We start from the raw sequence: 26814 nt of genomic DNA, 5'->3' as shown, positions 1-26814 counted from the left end.
CATCCCACGACATCACACAGGACCTTTCCTCATGATACCTTACCTTTCTCTCCAGGCCAGCAGCCACCAGCCAGGCTGAAATGCTTTACTCGATCCACACCCCACTCCACGAAGATCCACTTAGCGCCAACAGTGTGCCGGCAACTTCAGCAGAGGAGCTGACAGGGGCAGCACTGAGGCCTAAACCATCAGCCCCCTTCCGCCATCGCCCAACTCCAGCCCACGCCCGCCCACTGCTCCAGCCACACGGGGCAGTCAAGAACCTCACTGCACGAAACACAACAACACAGAGGGCCACAGGCCTGGCCTGAGGCTCCAGGCTCCAACCAGGGAAGCTTGCTCATGTTGGCTTCCATAATCAACCTCGGAAGCAGCATGCACAAAGTGTGATCCTGTCCAAAAATCACCTCTCCAAGATGCAAGCTTACTGGGTCTATACCAGAACACACTCCGACCCTGAAGACTAGCAGGAAAGCCTGCCCTCTTGCATTCCCTCAACGGCCTTTTAGCAGGGACCGGGGATTCATAGATGACCCAGCTTATGGGCAGACATGGTCGACCCTCAGACAGGAGCCCCTCCAATGCTGGAGCCCTTAGTGGGGTTTGCATGCCTGTCAGCAGGGGACGTTGGCCCTCACTCCTAACTGTCCCATACTCCCGAGACAGGAAACGTGCTGGACCTCAGTTTCGATGAGGAGACGGTAGAGCGTTCTCACTCATTTTGTTCAGATTTTCCAAGGAATGCATACAAGGGTGTCATCATCGATCCAAGCACATGCTGGGACGCTGCAGAACACAAAAGGGAAGGCCGTGGGTCTCTGCAGAGGAGCCATGACCTGGAAGTACTCCAACTGCCTGGGGAATCCACAGTCCTCAGGCCACTCAGCAAGACCACCAATCAATCCACCCTTGCAACCATTGGGGCCATCTGTGGAAATCCTAATATCCAATGGCACATCTTAGTATGGGTGAATGCCTACCGTCCTGAGCTATCCACAGCCTTGCTCGGCAACGTGCACCCGCCCCACTTTGTCCAGTTCTCCTTAGCACATCCAGTCATCAGACAACGCGAAGGTCTTCTTCTCTTTGCCGACAGCCAGCCTTACTCTGCAACTGCACCTGAGAAGTGGACAGAAATCAGGCAGGTTTCTGAATTGCACAAGGGTCCTCAGAGAACATGATTTTTGGGAACACTTAACCTGGGCGTGAGCCTGGAACCTGCTTCCCAAGTACCACTATCCCTTACCGAAAACTGATTGTGTGTCTCACAGCACGACTGAAGGAAGTTACTCACGTACATTGCTCGGTGTGTGAGACGCTGTATGTGTGTATTCACACGTGTGGGCGTGTGTGACTGTGACTGTGCACGAGGATGCGTTTGTGGATACCTGTGTGTGCCGCTAAACACGCGTCTTGGTCTCTGGGTGTCCCTGTGGCCCTCTGCAGACGCCTCTAACAGTAAACGTCATAGTTTATACACAGCACCCTGGTTGGACCCCCAACTGAAAGGAGAAAGACCCCTGTCAGCTTCATGAGGCCACATGCGAACTTTGAACCCCAGGCTGTCAAAATAGGCCACAGACTCCCGCTCTCCCACAGCCACGCCTTCTGACCAAAGCACAAAGACTGGACGAGACCTCCCTCCCGGCCGTGGGTGTCACACCTATGTGGACCTGGAGATCCTGCCACCTACCACCACATCTGATGTGCCCTTGGGGTCACTCCCAGTGCTCCCGGAAGCAAGGTAACCTCCCATGGGCAGGCTGACACCGACCTGCAGTTGCCGACAGGCAAGATGCAGCCTGGCACTTCTCAAGGGGTTAACGGACTTCGGCCCAAGTGTCTCATCTCACCACCTAGACCAAATCACTTCCCATGACCCCGTGGGAATGCCCTCAATGGGAAGTGTTGGGCTTCAGCAACCATGACACAGGTTGGAACCCCACAGCGGAAATTAGGCCACCTTCCCGGACACGTATAGGCAAGCTTCCAACTGGTAGGCTTTGCGGCCCTGACCACTGAGGAAACGCTCAAACGCTACACAGCCTCGTCCTAAGTGCCCTCCTCCTGCCTGCAGGGCGACTCGACTCTACTTGAAGCCACAGACATCATGTGAACACGGAGACACTGAACAGCAGGGAAGACACACCGCAAGCCTGTCTGCTTTGATGACGCCCACCCCACCCCATGCATCCTGGCAATTCTCCACTGCCACAGCGACACTACCGAGGCACTCACAGTGATCAAAGGCACTGTCCCCGATGACCACAGACAGACTTTCAACGGAAAACCTTTGCCACACGAGGGGACCTGGAAACTTGAAAGGGCACAGTGGCTGTCCACGACAGTGCGCCTGGCGTCGCAACAGTGCCCCCACCTCTGTCCCCACAACGGACTGCTCCAGGTAAACCTCTGGCTGTTCGCAAGCCGAGTCATGCCCCCCCGGGAGAAGCACTTTCGCTTTACACATTCCCAAACAAGGTAACAAAGAGGCCAAAGGGGATGTTCGCATAACTAAACATCCTCCAAGGAGGCCAGCAGAGATGCGTCACCATGTCAATCTTCTTTATGTCTCGCAAGACACCCTTTGGGTGTCTTTCCTCTGGCAATGGGATTCCAACTCTACACAGGTTACCTACCTCACCTCATCCACTTGAACTGCCAAAGCCTTCCCCTCCATAGGCAGCTGATGCCAGCCAATCACGAACATGACACATCCTTGGGAAGCCGAGGCCAGCACCTGCAACCCAATTATGATAGCCTATTCCACGACATCACAAAGGACATGTCCTCATCTTCCCTTCCCTTCCTGTACGGGCCATCAGTGATCCACGCAGGTTTCAATTCAGCACTCATTCCTCTCCCCACTCCACGATGACCCACTTGGCATCAACACTGTGCTGGGAGTTAAAGTAGAGAAGCAAACAAGGGCAGCAGCGAGGCCTAATCCATCAGCCCCTTTCCGCCGATGCCCAACCGAGCTCACCCCTGCCCATTGCTCCAGCCTCACTAGGCACTCAAGAAGCTCACCGTGAAAAACGCAAGAACAGGGAGGGCCACAGGCCTGGCCTGAGGTTCCAGGCACCAACCAGGGACGCTTGCTCATCTTGGCTTCCAGAATCAACCCCCAAAATGGCATGCACGAAGCGTGATCCTGGCCAAAACTCACCTCCCAACTGCAAGCTAACTGGGCCTAGACCAGCACACACTCTGACTCTTAAGACCAGCAGGAGAGCCTGCCCCCTCGCATTCCCTCAACAGCCATTCAGCAGGGACCCGGGATTCACAGATAACACAGCTTATGTGCAGACACGGTCAACCCTCAGACAGGAGCCCCTCCAATACTGGAGTCCTTGGTGGTGTTTGCATGCATGTCAGCGGAAGACGCTGGCCCTCATTCCTAACTGTCCTCTCCCCCTGAGAGAGGAAACGTGCTGAACCTCAGTTTCGATGACGAGACGGTAGAGTGTTCTCACTCATTTGGCTCAGATTTTCCAAGGAATGCATGCAAGGGTGTCATCATCAATCCAAGCACATGCTGGGACGCTGCAGAACACAACCGGAGTCTGCGCGGGACTCTGTACAGGAGCCATGAGCCTGGGCTACCCCAAAAGGCTGGAGAATCCACAGCCCTCAGGCCACTCAGCAAGGGGAACAATCAATCCACTCTTGCAGCCATTGGGCCCGTCTGAGGAAAACCTAATATCTAACGGCACATCTTGGGGTGCTTGAATACCTAACATCCTGACTTATCCACGACCACGCTCGGGGACATGGGCCCGCCTCACTTTTTCCAGTTCTTCTTAGCACCTCCAGTCATCAGAGCACACGAAGGTCTTCTTGTTTGTGCCGACGGCCAGCCTTTCCCAGCAACTGCACCTGAGAAGTGGACAGAAATCACCGAGGCTTCATAAGTGGACCGGTGTCCTCACAGGACATGATCCATAAAAACAGTTACCTGGCCTTGAGCTCTGAAACTGCTTCCCAAGGACCTCTAACCCTTACCGAGAATTGACTGCATGTCTGATAGTACGACTGCAGGAAGTTACGCACATATGTTGGCCGGTGTCTGAGAGGCTGTATGTGTGTGTTCACACGTGTGGGCGTGTGTGACTGTGACTGCGCATGCGGACATGCTTGTGGGTTCCTCTGTGTGCCGCTGCATACGCGTCTTGGTCTCTGTGTGTCCCTATGGCCCTGTGAAGAGGAGTCCAACAATAAAAGAAATAGTTTATACACAGCACCCTGGTTAGACCCCTAACTGAAAGGAGAAAGAATCCTGTCAGCTTTAAGAGGCCGCAGACACACTTTGACCCCCAGGGGCTGTTGAAATAGTCCACGGACTCCCGCTCTCCTACAGCCACGCCTTCTGACCAAAACACAAAGCCTCGACGAGACCTGCCTCCGGGCCTTGGCTGTGACATCGACATGCACCTCGAGACTCTGTCAGCTACCAGTATATCTGATGGGCATTTGAGGTCACTCGCAGCACTTCCGGAAGCAAGGGAACTCCCATGGTCGGGCCGACACCGACCGGCAGCTGTCTACTGCCAAGATGCAGTCTGAAAACACTCAAGGGGCTAACGAACGTGGGCCCACGTGCCACTTCTCGCCAACTAGGCCTAATCACTTTCCATTGACCCGTGGGAATGCCCACCACAGGAAGGGGTGGGCTTCAGCCACCATGACCCATGTCGGATCCCCACGGCGGAAACTAGTCCACATTCCCAGCCACGTCTCAGGCAGCTCCCATCTTGAATGTTCGCGGCCCTGACCCCTAAGGAAACGCTCAAACCCTTGAAAGCCTCGTCCTACATGCCCTCCTCCAGCCCACAGGGCGACACGACCCTACTGGAAACCACAAACATCTTCAGAACACGGGCACACTGAACACCAGGGAAGACAGACCGCAAGCCTGTCTCCTTCGTTGATGCTGATCCCACACCATGCATCCTGGAAATTCTCCACTGCCACAGTGACACTACCGAGTAACTCACAGAGATCAAAGGCATGGTCCCCGAGGACCACAGACAGACTTTCAAAGGAAGACCTCTGCCATGCGAGGGAACTTGGAAGCCTGAAAGGGAACAGTGGCTGGCCACGGCAGCACAGCAGGCATGGCAATGGGGCCCCCATCTCTGCCCCACCAATGGACTGCTCCAGATAAACCTCTGGCTGTTCGAAAGGCCTGCGTGCTACACCGGCCGGTCGCGTCATTCCCCCACGGGAGAAACACTTTCGCTTTACACATTGCCAAACAAGGGAACAAAGCGGCCAAAGGGGATGTTCGCATAACTCAACTACCTGCAAGGAGGCCGGCACAGACGCCTCACCATGTCGATCTTCTCTACTTCCCGCAAGACACCCTTTGGGTGTCATTCCTCGGGCAACGGGATCGCAACTCTACACAGCTTACCTACCTCAACTCACCCACTTGAACTGCCAAAGCCATCCGCTCCATAGGCAGCTTATGCCAGCCCATCACGAACAAGACACAGTCGTGGGAAGCCGAGGCCAGCGCCTGCAACCCAATGATGACAACCCATCCCACGACATCACACAGGACCTTTCCTCATGATACCTTACCTTTCTCTCCAGGCCAGCAGCCACCAGCCAGGCTGAAATGCTTCACTCGATCCACACCCCACTCCACGAAGATCCACTTAGCGCCAACAGTGTGCCGGCAACTTCAGCAGAGGAGCTGACAGGGGCAGCACTGAGGCCTAAACCATCAGCCCCCTTCCGCCATCGCCCAACTCCAGCCCACGCCCGCCCACTGCTCCAGCCACACGGGGCAGTCAAGAACCTCACTGCACGAAACACAACAACAGAGAGGGCCACAGGCCTGGCCTGAGGCTCCAGGCTCCAACCAGGGAAGCTTGCTCATGTTGGCTTCCATAATCAACCTCGGAAGCAGCATGCACAAAGTGTGATCCTGTCCAAAAATCACCTCTCCAAGATGCAAGCTTACTGGGTCTATACCAGAACACACTCCGACCCTGAAGACTAGCAGGAAAGCCTGCCCTCTTGCATTCCCTCAACGGCCTTTTAGCAGGGACCGGGGATTCATAGATGACCCAGCTTATGGGCAGACATGGTCGACCCTCAGACAGGAGCCCCTCCAATGCTGGAGCCCTTAGTGGGGTTTGCATGCCTGTCAGCAGGGGACGTTGGCCCTCACTCCTAACTGTCCCATACTCCCGAGACAGGAAACGTGCTGGACCTCAGTTTCGATGAGGAGACGGTAGAGCGTTCTCACTCATTTTGTTCAGATTTTCCAAGGAATGCATACAAGGGTGTCATCATCGATCCAAGCACATGCTGGGACGCTGCAGAACACAAAAGGGAAGGCCGTGGGTCTCTGCAGAGGAGCCATGACCTGGAAGTACTCCAACTGCCTGGGGAATCCACAGTCCTCAGGCCACTCAGCAAGACCACCAATCAATCCACCCTTGCAACCATTGGGGCCATCTGTGGAAATCCTAATATCCAATGGCACATCTTAGTATGGGTGAATGCCTACCGTCCTGAGCTATCCACAGCCTTGCTCGGCAACGTGCACCCGCCCCACTTTGTCCAGTTCTCCTTAGCACATCCAGTCATCAGACAACGCGAAGGTCTTCTTCTCTTTGCCGACAGCCAGCCTTACTCTGCAACTGCACCTGAGAAGTGGACAGAAATCAGGCAGGTTTCTGAATTGCACAAGGGTCCTCAGAGAACATGATTTTTGGGAACACTTAACCTGGGCGTGAGCCTGGAACCTGCTTCCCAAGTACCACTATCCCTTACCGAAAACTGATTGTGTGTCTCACAGCACGACTGAAGGAAGTTACTCACGTACATTGCTCGGTGTGTGAGACGCTGTATGTGTGTATTCACACGTGTGGGCGTGTGTGACTGTGACTGTGCACGAGGATGCGTTTGTGGATACCTGTGTGTGCCGCTAAACACGCGTCTTGGTCTCTGGGTGTCCCTGTGGCCCTCTGCAGACGCCTCTAACAGTAAACGTCATAGTTTATACACAGCACCCTGGTTGGACCCCCAACTGAAAGGAGAAAGACCCCTGTCAGCTTCATGAGGCCACATGCGAACTTTGAACCCCAGGCTGTCAAAATAGGCCACAGACTCCCGCTCTCCCACAGCCACGCCTTCTGACCAAAGCACAAAGACTGGACGAGACCTCCCTCCCGGCCGTGGGTGTCACACCTATGTGGACCTGGAGATCCTGCCACCTACCACCACATCTGATGTGCCCTTGGGGTCACTCCCAGTGCTCCCGGAAGCAAGGTAACCTCCCATGGGCAGGCTGACACCGACCTGCAGTTGCCGACAGGCAAGATGCAGCCTGGCACTTCTCAAGGGGTTAACGGACTTCGGCCCAAGTGTCTCATCTCGCCACCTAGACCAAATCACTTCCCATGACCCCGTGGGAATGCCCTCAATGGGAAGTGTTGGGCTTCAGCAACCATGACACAGGTTGGAACCCCACAGCGGAAATTAGGCCACCTTCCCGGACACGTATAGGCAAGCTTCCAACTGGTAGGCTTTGCGGCCCTGACCACTGAGGAAACGCTCAAACGCTACACAGCCTCGTCCTAAGTGCCCTCCTCCTGCCTGCAGGGCGACTCGACTCTACTTGAAGCCACAGACATCATGTGAACACGGAGACACTGAACAGCAGGGAAGACACACCGCAAGCCTGTCTGCTTTGATGACGCCCACCCCACCCCATGCATCCTGGCAATTCTCCACTGCCACAGCGACACTACCGAGGCACTCACAGTGATCAAAGGCACTGTCCCAGATGACCACAGACAGACTTTCAACGGAAAACCTTTGCCACACGAGGGGACCTAGAAACTTGAAAGGGCACAGTGGCTGTCCACGACAGTGCGCCTGGCGTCGCAACAGTGCCCCCACCTCTGTCCCCACAACGGACTGCTCCAGGTAAACCTCTGGCTGTTCGCAAGCCGAGTCATGCCCCCCCGGGAGAAGCACTTTCGCTTTACACATTCCCAAACAAGGTAACAAAGAGGCCAAAGGGGATGTTCGCATAACTAAACATCCTCCAAGGAGGCCAGCAGAGACGCGTCACCATGTCAATCTTCTTTACGTCTCTCAAGACGCCCTTTGGGTGTCTGTCCTCTGGCAATGGGATTCCAACTCTACACAGGTTACCTACCTCACCTCATCCACTTGAACTGCCAAAGCCTTCCCCTCCATAGGCAGCTGATGCCAGCCAATCACGAACATGACACATCCTTGGGAAGCCGAGGCCAGCACCTGCAACCCAATTATGATAGCCTATTCCACGACATCACAAAGGACATGTCCTCATCTTCCCTTCCCTTCCTGTACGGGCCATCAGTGATCCACGCAGGTTTCAATTCAGCACTCATTCCTCTCCCCACTCCACGATGACCCACTTGGCATCAACACTGTGCTGGGAGTTAAAGTAGAGAAGCAAACAAGGGCAGCAGCGAGGCCTAATCCATCAGCCCCTTTCCGCCGATGCCCAACCGAGCTCACCCCTGCCCATTGCTCCAGCCTCACTAGGCACTCAAGAAGCTCACCGTGAAAAACGCAAGAACAGGGAGGGCCACAGGCCTGGCCTGAGGTTCCAGGCACCAACCAGGGACGCTTGCTCATCTTGGCTTCCAGAATCAACCCCCAAAATGGCATGCACGAAGCGTGATCCTGGCCAAAACTCACCTCCCAACTGCAAGCTAACTGGGCCTAGACCAGCACACACTCTGACTCTTAAGACCAGCAGGAGAGCCTGCCCCCTCGCATTCCCTCAACAGCCATTCAGCAGGGACCCGGGATTCACAGATAACACAGCTTATGTGCAGACACGGTCAACCCTCAGACAGGAGCCCCTCCAATACTGGAGTCCTTGGTGGTGTTTGCATGCATGTCAGCGGAAGACGCTGGCCCTCATTCCTAACTGTCCTCTCCCCCTGAGAGAGGAAACGTGCTGAACCTCAGTTTCGATGACGAGACGGTAGAGTGTTCTCACTCATTTGGCTCAGATTTTCCAAGGAATGCATGCAAGGGTGTCATCATCAATCCAAGCACATGCTGGGACGCTGCAGAACACAACCGGAGTCTGTGCGGGACTCTGTACAGGAGCCATGAGCCTGGGCTACCCCAAAAGGCTGGAGAATCCACAGCCCTCAGGCCACTCAGCAAGGGGAACAATCAATCCACTCTTGCAGCCATTGGGCCCGTCTGAGGAAAACCTAATATCTAACGGCACATCTTGGGGTGCTTGAATACCTACCATCCTGACTTATCCACGACCACGCTCGGGGACATGGGCCCGCCTCACTTTTTCCAGTTCTTCTTAGCACCTCCAGTCATCAGAGCACACGAAGGTCTTCTTGTTTGTGCCGACGGCCAGCCTTTCCCAGCAACTGCACCTGAGAAGTGGACAGAAATCACCGAGGCTTCATAAGTGGACCGGTGTCCTCACAGGACATGATCCATAAAAACAGTTACCTGGCCTTGAGCTCTGAAACTGCTTCCCAAGGACCTCTAACCCTTACCGAGAATTGACTGCATGTCTGATAGTACGACTGCAGGAAGTTACGCACATATGTTGGCCGGTGTCTGAGAGGCTGTATGTGTGTGTTCACACGTGTGGGCGTGTGTGACTGTGACTGCGCATGCGGACATGCTTGTGGGTTCCTCTGTGTGCCGCTGCATACGCGTCTTGGTCTCTGTGTGTCCCTATGGCCCTGTGAAGAGGAGTCCAACAATAAAAGAAATAGTTTATACACAGCACCCTGGTTAGACCCCTAACTGAAAGGAGAAAGAATCCTGTCAGCTTTAAGAGGCCGCAGACACACTTTGACCCCCAGGGGCTGTTGAAATAGTCCACGGACTCCCGCTCTCCTACAGCCACGCCTTCTGACCAAAACACAAAGCCTCGACGAGACCTGCCTCCGGGCCTTGGCTGTGACATCGACATGCACCTCGAGACTCTGTCAGCTACCAGTATATCTGATGGGCATTTGAGGTCACTCGCAGCACTTCCGGAAGCAAGGGAACTCCCATGGTCGGGCCGACACCGACCGGCAGCTGTCTACTGCCAAGATGCAGTCTGAAAACACTCAAGGGGCTAACGAACGTGGGCCCACGTGCCACTTCTCGCCAACTAGGCCTAATCACTTTCCATTGACCCGTGGGAATGCCGACCACAGGAAGGGGTGGGCTTCAGCCACCATGACCCATGTCGGATCCCCACGGCGGAAACTAGTCCACATTCCCAGCCACGTCTCAGGCAGCTCCCATCTTGAATGTTCGCGGCCCTGACCCCTAAGGAAACGCTCAAACCCTTGAAAGCCTCGTCCTACATGCCCTCCTCCAGCCCACAGGGCGACACGACCCTACTGGAAACCACAAACATCTTCAGAACACGGGAACACTGAACACCAGGGAAGACAGACCGCAAGCCTGTCTCCTTCGTTGATGCTGATCCCACACCATGCATCCTGGAAATTCTCCACTGCCACAGTGACACTACCGAGTAACTCACAGAGATCAAAGGCATGGTCCCCGAGGACCACAGACAGACTTTCAAAGGAAGACCTCTGCCATGCGAGGGAACTTGGAAGCCTGAAAGGGAACAGTGGCTGGCCACGGCAGCACAGCAGGCATGGCAATGGGGCCCCCATCTCTGCCCCACCAATGGACTGCTCCAGATAAACCTCTGGCTGTTCGAAAGGCCTGCGTGCTACACCGGCCGGTCGCGTCATTCCCCCACGGGAGAAACACTTTCGCTTTACACATTGCCAAACAAGGGAACAAAGCGGCCAAAGGGGATGTTCGCATAACTCAACTACCTGCAAGGAGGCCGGCACAGACGCCTCACCATGTCGATCTTCTCTACTTCCCGCAAGACACCCTTTGGGTGTCATTCCTCGGGCAACGGGATCGCAACTCTACACAGCTTACCTACCTCAACTCACCCACTTGAACTGCCAAAGCCATCCGCTCCATAGGCAGCTTATGCCAGCCCATCACGAACAAGACACAGTCGTGGGAAGCCGAGGCCAGCGCCTGCAACCCAATGATGACAACCCATCCCACGACATCACACAGGACCTTTCCTCATGATACCTTACCTTTCTCTCCAGGCCAGCAGCCACCACCCAGGCTGAAATGCTTCACTCGATCCACACCCCACTCCACGAAGATCCACTTAGCGCCAACAGTGTGCCGGCAACTTCAGCAGAGGAGCTGACAGGGGCAGCACTGAGGCCTAAACCATCAGCCCCCTTCCGCCATCGCCCAACTCCAGCCCACGCCCGCCCACTGCTCCAGCCACACGGGGCAGTCAAGAACCTCACTGCACGAAACACAACAACGGAGAGGGCCACAGGCCTGGCCTGAGGCTCCAGGCTCCAACCAGGGAAGCTTGCTCATTTTGGCTTCCATAATCAACCTCGGAAGCAGCATGCACAAAGTGTGATCCTGTCCAAAAATCACCTCTCCAAGCTGCAAGCTTACTGGGTCTATACCAGAACACACTCCGACCCTGAAGACTAGCAGGAAAGCCTGCCCTCTTGCATTCCCTCAACGGCCTTTTAGCAGGGACCGGGGATACATAGATGACCCAGCTTATGGGCAGACATGGTCGACCCTCAGACAGGAGCCCCTCCAATGCTGGAGCCCTTAGTGGGGTTTGCATGCCTGTCAGCAGGGGACGTTGGCCCTCACTCCTAACTGTCCCATACTCCCGAGACAGGAAACGTGCTGGACCTCAGTTTCGATGAGGAGACGGTAGAGCGTTCTCACTCATTTTGTTCAGATTTTCCAAGGAATGCATACAAGGGTGTCATCATCGATCCAAGCACATGCTGGGACGCTGCAGAACACAAAAGGGAAGGCCGTGGGTCTCTGCAGAGGAGCCATGACCTGGAAGTACTCCAACTGCCTGGGGAATCCACAGTCCTCAGGCCACTCAGCAAGACCAACAATCAATCCACTCTTGCAACCATTGGGGCCATCTGTGGAAATCCTAATATCCAATGGCACATCTTAGTATGGGTGAATGCCTACCGTCCTGAGCTATCCACAGCCTTGCTCGGCAACGTGCACCCGCCCCACTTTGTCCAGTTCTCCTTAGCACATCCAGTCATCAGACAACGCGAAGGTCTTCTTCTCTTTGCCGACAGCCAGCCTTACTCTGCAACTGCACCTGAGAAGTGGACAGAAATCAGGCAGGTTTCTGAATTGCACAAGGGTCCTCAGAGAACATGATTTTTGGGAACACTTAACCTGGGCGTGAGCCTGGAACCTGCTTCCCAAGTACCACTATCCCTTACCGAAAACTGATTGTGTGTCTCACAGCACGACTGAAGGAAGTTACTCACGTACATTGCTCGGTGTGTGAGACGCTGTATGTGTGTATTCACACGTGTGGGCGTGTGTGACTGTGACTGTGCACGAGGATGCGTTTGTGGATACCTGTGTGTGCCGCTAAACACGCGTCTTGGTCTCTGGGTGTCCCTGTGGCCCTCTGCAGACGCCTCTAACAGTAAACGTCATAGTTTATACACAGCACCCTGGTTGGACCCCCAACTGAAAGGAGAAAGACCCCTGTCAGCTTCATGAGGCCACATGCGAACTTTGAACCCCAGGCTGTCAAAATAGGCCACAGACTCCCACTCTCCCACAGCCACGCCTTCTGACCAAAGCACAAAGACTGGACGAGACCTCCCTCCCGGCCGTGGGTGTCACACCTATGTGGACCTGGAGATCCTGCCACCTACCACCACATCTGATGTGCCCTTGGGGTCACTCCCAGTGCTCCCGGAAGCAAGGTAACCTCCCATGGGCAGGCTGACACCGACCTGCAGTTGCCGACAGGCAAGATGCAGCCTGGCACTTCTCAAGGGGTTAACGGACTTCGGCCCAAGTGTCTCATCTCGCCACCTAGACCAAATCACTTCCCATGACCCCGTGGGAATGCCCTCAATGGGAAGTGTTGGGCTTCAGCAACCATGACACAGGTTGGAACCCCACAGCGGAAATTAGGCCACCTTCCCGGACACGTATAGGCAAGCTTCCAACTGGTAGGCTTTGCGGCCCTGACCACTGAGGAAACGCTCAAACGCTACACAGCCTCGTCCTAAGTGCCCTCCTCCTGCCTGCAGGGCGACTCGACTCTACTTGAAGCCACAGACATCATGTGAACACGGAGACACTGAACAGCAGGGAAGACACACCGCAAGCCTGTCTGCTTTGATGACGCCCACCCCACCCCATGCATCCTGGCAATTCTCCACTGCCACAGCGACACTACCGAGGCACTCACAGTAATCAAAGGCACTGTCCCCGACGACCACAGACAGACTTTCAACGGAAAACCTTTGCCACACGAGGGGACCTGGAAACTTGAAAGGGCACAGTGGCTGTCCACGACAGTGCGCCTGGCGTTGCAACAGTGCCCCCACCTCTGTCCCCACAACGGACTGCTCCAGGTAAACCTCTGGCTGTTCGCAAGCCGAGTCATGCCCCCCCGGGAGAAGCACTTTCGCTTTACACATTCCCAAACAAGGTAACAAAGAGGCCAAAGGGGATGTTCACATAACTAAACATCCTCCAAGGAGGCCAGCAGAGATGCGTCACCATGTCAATCTTCTTTACGTCTCTCAAGACACCCTTTGGGTGTCTGTCCTCTGGCAATGGGATTCCAACTCTACACAGGTTACCTACCTCACCTCATCCACTTGAACTGCCAAAGCCTTCCCCTCCATAGGCAGCTGATGCCAGCCAATCACGAACATGACACATCCTTGGGAAGCCGAGGCCAGCACCTGCAACCCAATTATGATAGCCTATTCCACGACATCGCAAAGGACATGTCCTCATCTTCCCTTCCCTTCCTGTACGGGCCATCAGTGATCCACGCAGGTTTCAATTCAGCACTCATTCCTCTCCCCACTCCACGATGACCCACTTGGCATCAACACTGTGCTGGGAGTTAAAGTAGAGAAGCAAACAAGGGCAGCAGCGAGGCCTAATCCATCAGCCCCTTTCCGCCGATGCCCAACCGAGCTCACCCCTGCCCATTGCTCCAGCCTCACTAGGCACTCAAGAAGCTCACTGTGAAAAACGCAAGAACAGGGAGGGCCACAGGCCTGGCCTGAGGTTCCAGGCACCAACCAGGGACGCTTGCTCATCTTGGCTTCCAGAATCAACCCCCAAAATGGCATGCACGAAGCGTGATCCTGGCCAAAACTCACCTCCCAACTGCAAGCTAACTGGGCCTAGACCAGCACACACTCTGACTCTTAAGACCAGCAGGAGAGCCTGCCCCCTCGCATTCCCTCAACAGCCATTCAGCAGGGACCCGGGATTCACAGATAACACAGCTTATGTGCAGACACGGTCAACCCTCAGACAGGAGCCCCTCCAATACTGGAGTCCTTGGTGGTGTTTGCATGCATGTCAGCGGAAGACGCTGGCCCTCATTCCTAACTGTCCTCTCCCCCTGAGAGAGGAAACGTGCTGAACCTCAGTTTCGATGACGAGACGGTAGAGTGTTCTCACTCATTTGGCTCAGATTTTCCAAGGAATGCATGCAAGGGTGTCATCATCAATCCAAGCACATGCTGGGACGCTGCAGAACACAACCGGAGTCTGCGCGGGACTCTGTACAGGAGCCATGAGCCTGGGCTACCCCAAAAGGCTGGAGAATCCACAGCCCTCAGGCCACTCAGCAAGGGGAACAATCAATCCACTCTTGCAGCCATTGGGCCCGTCTGAGGAAAACCTAATATCTAACGGCACATCTTGGGGTGCTTGAATACCTAACATCCTGACTTATCCACGACCACGCTCGGGGACATGGGCCCGCCTCACTTTTTCCAGTTCTTCTTAGCACCTCCAGTCATCAGAGCACACGAAGGTCTTCTTGTTTGTGCCGACGGCCAGCCTTTCCCAGCAACTGCACCTGAGAAGTGGACAGAAATCACCGAGGCTTCATAAGTGGACCGGTGTCCTCACAGGACATGATCCATAAAAACAGTTACCTGGCCTTGAGCTCTGAAACTGCTTCCCAAGGACCTCTAACCCTTACCGAGAATTGACTGCATGTCTGATAGTACGACTGCAGGAAGTTACGCACATATGTTGGCCGGTGTCTGAGAGGCTGTATGTGTGTGTTCACACGTGTGGGCGTGTGTGACTGTGACTGCGCATGCGGACATGCTTGTGGGTTCCTCTGTGTGCCGCTGCATACGCGTCTTGGTCTCTGTGTGTCCCTATGGCCCTGTGAAGAGGAGTCCAACAATAAAAGAAATAGTTTATACACAGCACCCTGGTTAGACCCCTAACTGAAAGGAGAAAGAATCCTGTCAGCTTTAAGAGGCCGCAGACACACTTTGACCCCCAGGGGCTGTTGAAATAGTCCACGGACTCCCGCTCTCCTACAGCCACGCCTTCTGACCAAAACACAAAGCCTCGACGAGACCTGCCTCCGGGCCTTGGCTGTGACATCGACATGCACCTCGAGACTCTGTCAGCTACCAGTATATCTGATGGGCATTTGAGGTCACTCGCAGCACTTCCGGAAGCAAGGGAACTCCCATGGTCGGGCCGACACCGACCGGCAGCTGTCTACTGCCAAGATGCAGTCTGAAAACACTCAAGGGGCTAACGAACGTGGGCCCACGTGCCACTTCTCGCCAACTAGGCCTAATCACTTTCCATTGACCCGTGGGAATGCCGACCACAGGAAGGGGTGGGCTTCAGCCACCATGACCCATGTCGGATCCCCACGGCGGAAACTAGTCCACATTCCCAGCCACGTCTCAGGCAGCTCCCATCTTGAATGTTCGCGGCCCTGACCCCTAAGGAAACGCTCAAACCCTTGAAAGCCTCGTCCTACATGCCCTCCTCCAGCCCACAGGGCGACACGACCCTACTGGAAACCACAAACATCTTCAGAACACGGGAACACTGAACACCAGGGAAGACAGACCGCAAGCCTGTCTCCTTCGTTGATGCTGATCCCACACCATGCATCCTGGAAATTCTCCACTGCCACAGTGACACTACCGAGTAACTCACAGAGATCAAAGGCATGGTCCCCGAGGACCACAGACAGACTTTCAAAGGAAGACCTCTGCCATGCGAGGGAACTTGGAAGCCTGAAAGGGAACAGTGGCTGGCCACGGCAGCACAGCAGGCATGGCAATGGGGCCCCCATCTCTGCCCCACCAATGGACTGCTCCAGATAAACCTCTGGCTGTTCGAAAGGCCTGCGTGCTACACCGGCCGGTCGCGTCATTCCCCCACGGGAGAAACACTTTCGCTTTACACATTGCCAAACAAGGGAACAAAGCGGCCAAAGGGGATGTTCGCATAACTCAACTACCTGCAAGGAGGCCGGCACAGACGCCTCACCATGTCGATCTTCTCTACTTCCCGCAAGACACCCTTTGGGTGTCATTCCTCGGGCAACGGGATCGCAACTCTACACAGCTTACCTACCTCAACTCACCCACTTGAACTGCCAAAGCCATCCGCTCCATAGGCAGCTTATGCCAGCCCATCACGAACAAGACACAGTCGTGGGAAGCCGAGGCCAGCGCCTGCAACCCAATGATGACAACCCATCCCACGACATCACACAGGACCTTTCCTCATGATACCTTACCTTTCTCTCCAGGCCAGCAGCCACCAGCCAGGCTGAAATGCTTCACTCGATCCACACCCCACTCCACGAAGATCCACTTAGCGCCAACAGTGTGCCGGCAACTTCAGCAGAGGAGCTGACAGGGGCAGCACTGAGGCCTAAACCATCAGCCCCCTTCCGCCATCGCCCAACTCCAGCCCACGCCCGCCCACTGCTCCAGCCACACGGGGCAGTCAAGAACCTCACTGCACGAAACACAACAACAGAGAGGGCCACAGGCCTGGCCTGAGGCTCCAGGCTCCAACCAGGGAAGCTTGCTCATGTTGGCTTCCATAATCAACCTCGGAAGCAGCATGCACAAAGTGTGATCCTGTCCAAAAATCACCTCTCCAAGATGCAAGCTTACTGGGTCTATACCAGAACACACTCCGACCCTGAAGACTAGCAGGAAAGCCTGCCCTCTTGCATTCCCTCAACGGCCTTTTAGCAGGGACCGGGGATTCATAGATGACCCAGCTTATGGGCAGACATGGTCGACCCTCAGACAGGAGCCCCTCCAATGCTGGAGCCCTTAGTGGGGTTTGCATGCCTGTCAGCAGGGGACGTTGGCCCTCACTCCTAACTGTCCCATACTCCCGAGACAGGAAACGTGCTGGACCTCAGTTTCGATGAGGAGACGGTAGAGCGTTCTCACTCATTTTGTTCAGATTTTCCAAGGAATGCATACAAGGGTGTCATCATCGATCCAAGCACATGCTGGGACGCTGCAGAACACAAAAGGGAAGGCCGTGGGTCTCTGCAGAGGAGCCATGACCTGGAAGTACTCCAACTGCCTGGGGAATCCACAGTCCTCAGGCCACTCAGCAAGACCACCAATCAATCCACCCTTGCAACCATTGGGGCCATCTGTGGAAATCCTAATATCCAATGGCACATCTTAGTATGGGTGAATGCCTACCGTCCTGAGCTATCCACAGCCTTGCTCGGCAACGTGCACCCGCCCCACTTTGTCCAGTTCTCCTTAGCACATCCAGTCATCAGACAACGCGAAGGTCTTCTTCTCTTTGCCGACAGCCAGCCTTACTCTGCAACTGCACCTGAGAAGTGGACAGAAATCAGGCAGGTTTCTGAATTGCACAAGGGTCCTCAGAGAACATGATTTTTGGGAACACTTAACCTGGGCGTGAGCCTGGAACCTGCTTCCCAAGTACCACTATCCCTTACCGAAAACTGACTGTGTGTCTCACAGCACGACTGAAGGAAGTTACTCACGTACATTGCTCGGTGTGTGAGACGCTGTATGTGTGTATTCACACGTGTGGGCGTGTGTGACTGTGACTGTGCACGAGGATGCGTTTGTGGATACCTGTGTGTGCCGCTAAACACGCGTCTTGGTCTCTGGGTGTCCCTGTGGCCCTCTGCAGACGCCTCTAACAGTAAACGTCATAGTTTATACACAGCACCCTGGTTGGACCCCCAACTGAAAGGAGAAAGACCCCTGTCAGCTTCATGAGGCCACATGCGAACTTTGAACCCCAGGCTGTCAAAATAGGCCACAGACTCCCGCTCTCCCACAGCCACGCCTTCTGACCAAAGCACAAAGACTGGACGAGACCTCCCTCCCGGCCGTGGGTGTCACACCTATGTGGACCTGGAGATCCTGCCACCTACCACCACATCTGATGTGCCCTTGGGGTCACTCCCAGTGCTCCCGGAAGCAAGGTAACCTCCCATGGGCAGGCTGACACCGACCTGCAGTTGCCGACAGGCAAGATGCAGCCTGGCACTTCTCAAGGGGTTAACGGACTTCGGCCCAAGTGTCTCATCTCGCCACCTAGACCAAATCACTTCCCATGACCCCGTGGGAATGCCCTCAATGGGAAGTGTTGGGCTTCAGCAACCATGACACAGGTTGGAACCCCACAGCGGAAATTAGGCCACCTTCCCGGACACGTATAGGCAAGCTTCCAACTGGTAGGCTTTGCGGCCCTGACCACTGAGGAAACGCTCAAACGCTACACAGCCTCGTCCTAAGTGCCCTCCTCCTGCCTGCAGGGCGACTCGACTCTACTTGAAGCCACAGACATCATGTGAACACGGAGACACTGAACAGCAGGGAAGACACACCGCAAGCCTGTCTGCTTTGATGACGCCCACCCCACCCCATGCATCCTGGCAATTCTCCACTGCCACAGCGACACTACCGAGGCACTCACAGTGATCAAAGGCACTGTCCCCGATGACCACAGACAGACTTTCAACGGAAAACCTTTGCCACACGAGGGGACCTGGAAACTTGAAAGGGCACAGTGGCTGTCCACGACAGTGCGCCTGGCGTCGCAACAGTGCCCCCACCTCTGTCCCCACAACGGACTGCTCCAGGTAAACCTCTGGCTGTTCGCAAGCCGAGTCATGCCCCCCCGGGAGAAGCACTTTCGCTTTACACATTCCCAAACAAGGTAACAAAGAGGCCAAAGGGGATGTTCGCATAACTAAACATCCTCCAAGGAGGCCAGCAGAGACGCGTCACCATGTCAATCTTCTTTACGTCTCTCAAGACGCCCTTTGGGTGTCTGTCCTCTGGCAATGGGATTCCAACTCTACACAGGTTACCTACCTCACCTCATCCACTTGAACTGCCAAAGCCTTCCCCTCCATAGGCAGCTGATGCCAGCCAATCACGAACATGACACATCCTTGGGAAGCCGAGGCCAGCACCTGCAACCCAATTATGATAGCCTATTCCACGACATCACAAAGGACATGTCCTCATCTTCCCTTCCCTTCCTGTACGGGCCATCAGTGATCCACGCAGGTTTCAATTCAGCACTCATTCCTCTCCCCACTCCACGATGACCCACTTGGCATCAACACTGTGCTGGGAGTTAAAGTAGAGAAGCAAACAAGGGCAGCAGCGAGGCCTAATCCATCAGCCCCTTTCCGCCGATGCCCAACCGAGCTCACCCCTGCCCATTGCTCCAGCCTCACTAGGCACTCAAGAAGCTCACCGTGAAAAACGCAAGAACAGGGAGGGCCACAGGCCTGGCCTGAGGTTCCAGGCACCAACCAGGGACGCTTGCTCATCTTGGCTTCCAGAATCAACCCCCAAAATGGCATGCACGAAGCGTGATCCTGGCCAAAACTCACCTCCCAACTGCAAGCTAACTGGGCCTAGACCAGCACACACTCTGACTCTTAAGACCAGCAGGAGAGCCTGCCCCCTCGCATTCCCTCAACAGCCATTCAGCAGGGACCCGGGATTCACAGATAACACAGCTTATGTGCAGACACGGTCAACCCTCAGACAGGAGCCCCTCCAATACTGGAGTCCTTGGTGGTGTTTGCATGCATGTCAGCGGAAGACGCTGGCCCTCATTCCTAACTGTCCTCTCCCCCTGAGAGAGGAAACGTGCTGAACCTCAGTTTCGATGACGAGACGGTAGAGTGTTCTCACTCATTTGGCTCAGATTTTCCAAGGAATGCATGCAAGGGTGTCATCATCAATCCAAGCACATGCTGGGACGCTGCAGAACACAACCGGAGTCTGCGCGGGACTCTGTACAGGAGCCATGAGCCTGGGCTACCCCAAAAGGCTGGAGAATCCACAGCCCTCAGGCCACTCAGCAAGGGGAACAATCAATCCACTCTTGCAGCCATTGGGCCCGTCTGAGGAAAACCTAATATCTAACGGCACATCTTGGGGTGCTTGAATACCTAACATCCTGACTTATCCACGACCACGCTCGGGGACATGGGCCCGCCTCACTTTTTCCAGTTCTTCTTAGCACCTCCAGTCATCAGAGCACACGAAGGTCTTCTTGTTTGTGCCGACGGCCAGCCTTTCCCAGCAACTGCACCTGAGAAGTGGACAGAAATCACCGAGGCTTCATAAGTGGACCGGTGTCCTCACAGGACATGATCCATAAAAACAGTTACCTGGCCTTGAGCTCTGAAACTGCTTCCCAAGGACCTCTAACCCTTACCGAGAATTGACTGCATGTCTGATAGTACGACTGCAGGAAGTTACGCACATATGTTGGCCGGTGTCTGAGAGGCTGTATGTGTGTGTTCACACGTGTGGGCGTGTGTGACTGTGACTGCGCATGCGGACGTGCTTGTGGGTTCCTCTGTGTGCCGCTGCATACGCGTCTTGGTCTCTGTGTGTCCCTATGGCCCTGTGAAGAGGAGTCCAACAATAAAAGAAATAGTTTATACACAGCACCCTGGTTAGACCCCTAACTGAAAGGAGAAAGAATCCTGTCAGCTTTAAGAGGCCGCAGACACACTTTGACCCCCAGGGGCTGTTGAAATAGTCCACGGACTCCCGCTCTCCTACAGCCACGCCTTCTGACCAAAACACAAAGCCTCGACGAGACCTGCCTCCGGGCCTTGGCTGTGACATCGACATGCACCTCGAGACTCTGTCAGCTACCAGTATATCTGATGGGCATTTGAGGTCACTCGCAGCACTTCCGGAAGCAAGGGAACTCCCATGGTCGGGCCGACACCGACCGGCAGCTGTCTACTGCCAAGATGCAGTCTGAAAACACTCAAGGGGCTAACGAACGTGGGCCCACGTGCCACTTCTCGCCAACTAGGCCTAATCACTTTCCATTGACCCGTGGGAATGCCGACCACAGGAAGGGGTGGGCTTCAGCCACCATGACCCATGTCGGATCCCCACGGCGGAAACTAGTCCACATTCCCAGCCACGTCTCAGGCAGCTCCCATCTTGAATGTTCGCGGCCCTGACCCCTAAGGAAACGCTCAAACCCTTGAAAGCCTCGTCCTACATGCCCTCCTCCAGCCCACAGGGCGACACGACCCTACTGGAAACCACAAACATCTTCAGAACACGGGCACACTGAACACCAGGGAAGACAGACCGCAAGCCTGTCTCCTTCGTTGATGCTGATCCCACACCATGCATCCTGGAAATTCTCCACTGCCACAGTGACACTACCGAGTAACTCACAGTGATCAAAGGCATGGTCCCCGAGGACCACAGACAGACTTTCAAAGGAAGACCTCTGCCATGCGAGGGAACTTGGAAGCCTGAAAGGGAACAGTGGCTGGCCACGGCAGCACAGCAGGCATGGCAATGGGGCCCCCATCTCTGCCCCACCAATGGACTGCTCCAGATAAACCTCTGGCTGTTCGAAAGGCCTGCGTGCTACACCGGCCGGTCGCGTCATTCCCCCACGGGAGAAACACTTTCGCTTTACACATTGCCAAACAAGGGAACAAAGCGGCCAAAGGGGATGTTCGCATAACTCAACTACCTGCAAGGAGGCCGGCACAGACACCTCACCATGTCGATCTTCTCTACTTCCCGCAAGACACCCTTTGGGTGTCATTCCTCGGGCAACGGGATCGCAACTCTACACAGCTTACCTACCTCAACTCACCCACTTGAACTGCCAAAGCCATCCGCTCCATAGGCAGCTTATGCCAGCCCATCACGAACAAGACACAGTCGTGGGAAGCCGAGGCCAGCGCCTGCAACCCAATGATGACAACCCATCCCACGACATCACACAGGACCTTTCCTCATGATACCTTACCTTTCTCTCCAGGCCAGCAGCCACCAGCCAGGCTGAAATGCTTCACTCGATCCACACCCCACTCCACGAAGATCCACTTAGCGCCAACAGTGTGCCGGCAACTTCAGCAGAGGAGCTGACAGGGGCAGCACTGAGGCCTAAACCATCAGCCCCCTTCCACCATCGCCCAACTCCAGCCCACGCCCGCCCACTGCTCCAGCCACACGGGGCAGTCAAGAACCTCACTGCACGAAACACAACAACGGAGAGGGCCACAGGCCTGGCCTGAGGCTCCAGGCTCCAACCAGGGAAGCTTGCTCATTTTGGCTTCCATAATCAACCTCGGAAGCAGCATGCACAAAGTGTGATCCTGTCCAAAAATCACCTCTCCAAGCTGCAAGCTTACTGGGTCTATACCAGAACACACTCCGACCCTGAAGACTAGCAGGAAAGCCTGCCCTCTTGCATTCCCTCAACGGCCTTTTAGCAGGGACCGGGGATACATAGATGACCCAGCTTATGGGCAGACATGGTCGACCCTCAGACAGGAGCCCCTCCAATGCTGGAGCCCTTAGTGGGGTTTGCATGCCTGTCAGCAGGGGACGTTGGCCCTCACTCCTAACTGTCCCATACTCCCGAGACAGGAAACGTGCTGGACCTCAGTTTCGATGAGGAGACGGTAGAGCGTTCTCACTCATTTTGTTCAGATTTTCCAAGGAATGCATACAAGGGTGTCATCATCGATCCAAGCACATGCTGGGACGCTGCAGAACACAAAAGGGAAGGCCGTGGGTCTCTGCAGAGGAGCCATGACCTGGAAGTACTCCAACTGCCTGGGGAATCCACAGTCCTCAGGCCACTCAGCAAGACCAACAATCAATCCACTCTTGCAACCATTGGGGCCATCTGTGGAAATCCTAATATCCAATGGCACATCTTAGTATGGGTGAATGCCTACCGTCCTGAGCTATCCACAGCCTTGCTCGGCAACGTGCACCCGCCCCACTTTGTCCAGTTCTCCTTAGCACATCCAGTCATCAGACAACGCGAAGGTCTTCTTCTCTTTGCCGACAGCCAGCCTTACTCTGCAACTGCACCTGAGAAGTGGACAGAAATCAGGCAGGTTTCTGAATTGCACAAGGGTCCTCAGAGAACATGATTTTTGGGAACACTTAACCTGGGCGTGAGCCTGGAACCTGCTTCCCAAGTACCACTATCCCTTACCGAAAACTGATTGTGTGTCTCACAGCACGACTGAAGGAAGTTACTCACGTACATTGCTCGGTGTGTGAGACGCTGTATGTGTGTATTCACACGTGTGGGCGTGTGTGACTGTGACTGTGCACGAGGATGCGTTTGTGGATACCTGTGTGTGCCGCTAAACACGCGTCTTGGTCTCTGGGTGTCCCTGTGGCCCTCTGCAGACGCCTCTAACAGTAAACGTCATAGTTTATACACAGCACCCTGGTTGGACCCCCAACTGAAAGGAGAAAGACCCCTGTCAGCTTCATGAGGCCACATGCGAACTTTGAACCCCAGGCTGTCAAAATAGGCCACAGACTCCCACTCTCCCACAGCCACGCCTTCTGACCAAAGCACAAAGACTGGACGAGACCTCCCTCCCGGCCGTGGGTGTCACACCTATGTGGACCTGGAGATCCTGCCACCTACCACCACATCTGATGTGCCCTTGGGGTCACTCCCAGTGCTCCCGGAAGCAAGGTAACCTCCCATGGGCAGGCTGACACCGACCTGCAGTTGCCGACAGGCAAGATGCAGCCTGGCACTTCTCAAGGGGTTAACGGACTTCGGCCCAAGTGTCTCATCTCGCCACCTAGACCAAATCACTTCCCATGACCCCGTGGGAATGCCCTCAATGGGAAGTGTTGGGCTTCAGCAACCATGACACAGGTTGGAACCCCACAGCGGAAATTAGGCCACCTTCCCGGACACATATAGGCAAGCTTCCAACTGGTAGGCTTTGCGGCCCTGACCACTGAGGAAACGCTCAAACGCTACACAGCCTCGTCCTAAGTGCCCTCCTCCTGCCTGCAGGGCGACTCGACTCTACTTGAAGCCACAGACATCATGTGAACACGGAGACACTGAACAGCAGGGAAGACACACCGCAAGCCTGTCTGCTTTGATGACGCCCACCCCACCCCATGCATCCTGGCAATTCTCCACTGCCACAGCGACACTACCGAGGCACTCACAGTAATCAAAGGCACTGTCCCCGACGACCACAGACAGACTTTCAACGGAAAACCTTTGCCACACGAGGGGACCTGGAAACTTGAAAGGGCACAGTGGCTGTCCACGACAGTGCGCCTGGCGTTGCAACAGTGCCCCCACCTCTGTCCCCACAACGGACTGCTCCAGGTAAACCTCTGGCTGTTCGCAAGCCGAGTCATGCCCCCCCGGGAGAAGCACTTTCGCTTTACACATTCCCAAACAAGGTAACAAAGAGGCCAAAGGGGATGTTCACATAACTAAACATCCTCCAAGGAGGCCAGCAGAGATGCGTCACCATGTCAATCTTCTTTACGTCTCTCAAGACACCCTTTGGGTGTCTGTCCTCTGGCAATGGGATTCCAACTCTACACAGGTTACCTACCTCACCTCATCCACTTGAACTGCCAAAGCCTTCCCCTCCATAGGCAGCTGATGCCAGCCAATCACGAACATGACACATCCTTGGGAAGCCGAGGCCAGCACCTGCAACCCAATTATGATAGCCTATTCCACGACATCGCAAAGGACATGTCCTCATCTTCCCTTCCCTTCCTGTACGGGCCATCAGTGATCCACGCAGGTTTCAATTCAGCACTCATTCCTCTCCCCACTCCACGATGACCCACTTGGCATCAACACTGTGCTGGGAGTTAAAGTAGAGAAGCAAACAAGGGCAGCAGCGAGGCCTAATCCATCAGCCCCTTTCCGCCGATGCCCAACCGAGCTCACCCCTGCCCATTGCTCCAGCCTCACTAGGCACTCAAGAAGCTCACCGTGAAAAACGCAAGAACAGGGAGGGCCACAGGCCTGGCCTGAGGTTCCAGGCACCAACCAGGGACGCTTGCTCATCTTGGCTTCCAGAATCAACCCCCAAAATGGCATGCACGAAGCGTGATCCTGGCCAAAACTCACCTCCCAACTGCAAGCTAACTGGGCCTAGACCAGCACACACTCTGACTCTTAAGACCAGCAGGAGAGCCTGCCCCCTCGCATTCCCTCAACAGCCATTCAGCAGGGACCCGGGATTCACAGATAACACAGCTTATGTGCAGACACGGTCAACCCTCAGACAGGAGCCCCTCCAATACTGGAGTCCTTGGTGGTGTTTGCATGCATGTCAGCGGAAGACGCTGGCCCTCATTCCTAACTGTCCTCTCCCCCTGAGAGAGGAAACGTGCTGAACCTCAGTTTCGATGACGAGACGGTAGAGTGTTCTCACTCATTTGGCTCAGATTTTCCAAGGAATGCATGCAAGGGTGTCATCATCAATCCAAGCACATGCTGGGACGCTGCAGAACACAACCGGAGTCTGCGCGGGACTCTGTACAGGAGCCATGAGCCTGGGCTACCCCAAAAGGCTGGAGAATCCACAGCCCTCAGGCCACTCAGCAAGGGGAACAATCAATCCACTCTTGCAGCCATTGGGCCCGTCTGAGGAAAACCTAATATCTAACGGCACATCTTGGGGTGCTTGAATACCTAACATCCTGACTTATCCACGACCACGCTCGGGGACATGGGCCCGCCTCACTTTTTCCAGTTCTTCTTAGCACCTCCAGTCATCAGAGCACACGAAGGTCTTCTTGTTTGTGCCGACGGCCAGCCTTTCCCAGCAACTGCACCTGAGAAGTGGACAGAAATCACCGAGGCTTCATAAGTGGACCGGTGTCCTCACAGGACATGATCCATAAAAACAGTTACCTGGCCTTGAGCTCTGAAACTGCTTCCCAAGGACCTCTAACCCTTACCGAGAATTGACTGCATGTCTGATAGTACGACTGCAGGAAGTTACGCACATATGTTGGCCGGTGTCTGAGAGGCTGTATGTGTGTGTTCACACGTGTGGGCGTGTGTGACTGTGACTGCGCATGCGGACGTGTTTGTGGGTTCCTCTGTGTGCCGCTGCATACGCGTCTTGGTCTCTGTGTGTCCCTATGGCCCTGTGAAGAGGAGTCCAACAATAAAAGAAATAGTTTATACACAGCACCCTGGTTAGACCCCTAACTGAAAGGAGAAAGAATCCTGTCAGCTTTAAGAGGCCGCAGACACACTTTGACCCCCAGGGGCTGTTGAAATAGTCCACGGACTCCCGCTCTCCTACAGCCACGCCTTCTGACCAAAACACAAAGCCTCGACGAGACCTGCCTCCGGGCCTTGGCTGTGACATCGACATGCACCTCGAGACTCTGTCAGCTACCAGTATATCTGATGGGCATTTGAGGTCACTCGCAGCACTTCCGGAAGCAAGGGAACTCCCATGGTCGGGCCGACACCGACCGGCAGCTGTCTACTGCCAAGATGCAGTCTGAAAACACTCAAGGGGCTAACGAACGTGGGCCCACGTGCCACTTCTCGCCAACTAGGCCTAATCACTTTCCATTGACC

This window comes from Balaenoptera borealis (genome assembly GCF_965194805.1).
Source record: "Balaenoptera borealis genome assembly, chromosome: 3".
In the NCBI taxonomy this organism is placed as follows: domain Eukaryota; kingdom Metazoa; phylum Chordata; class Mammalia; order Artiodactyla; family Balaenopteridae; genus Balaenoptera; species Balaenoptera borealis.
This window is presented reverse-complemented; position numbering follows the sequence as displayed.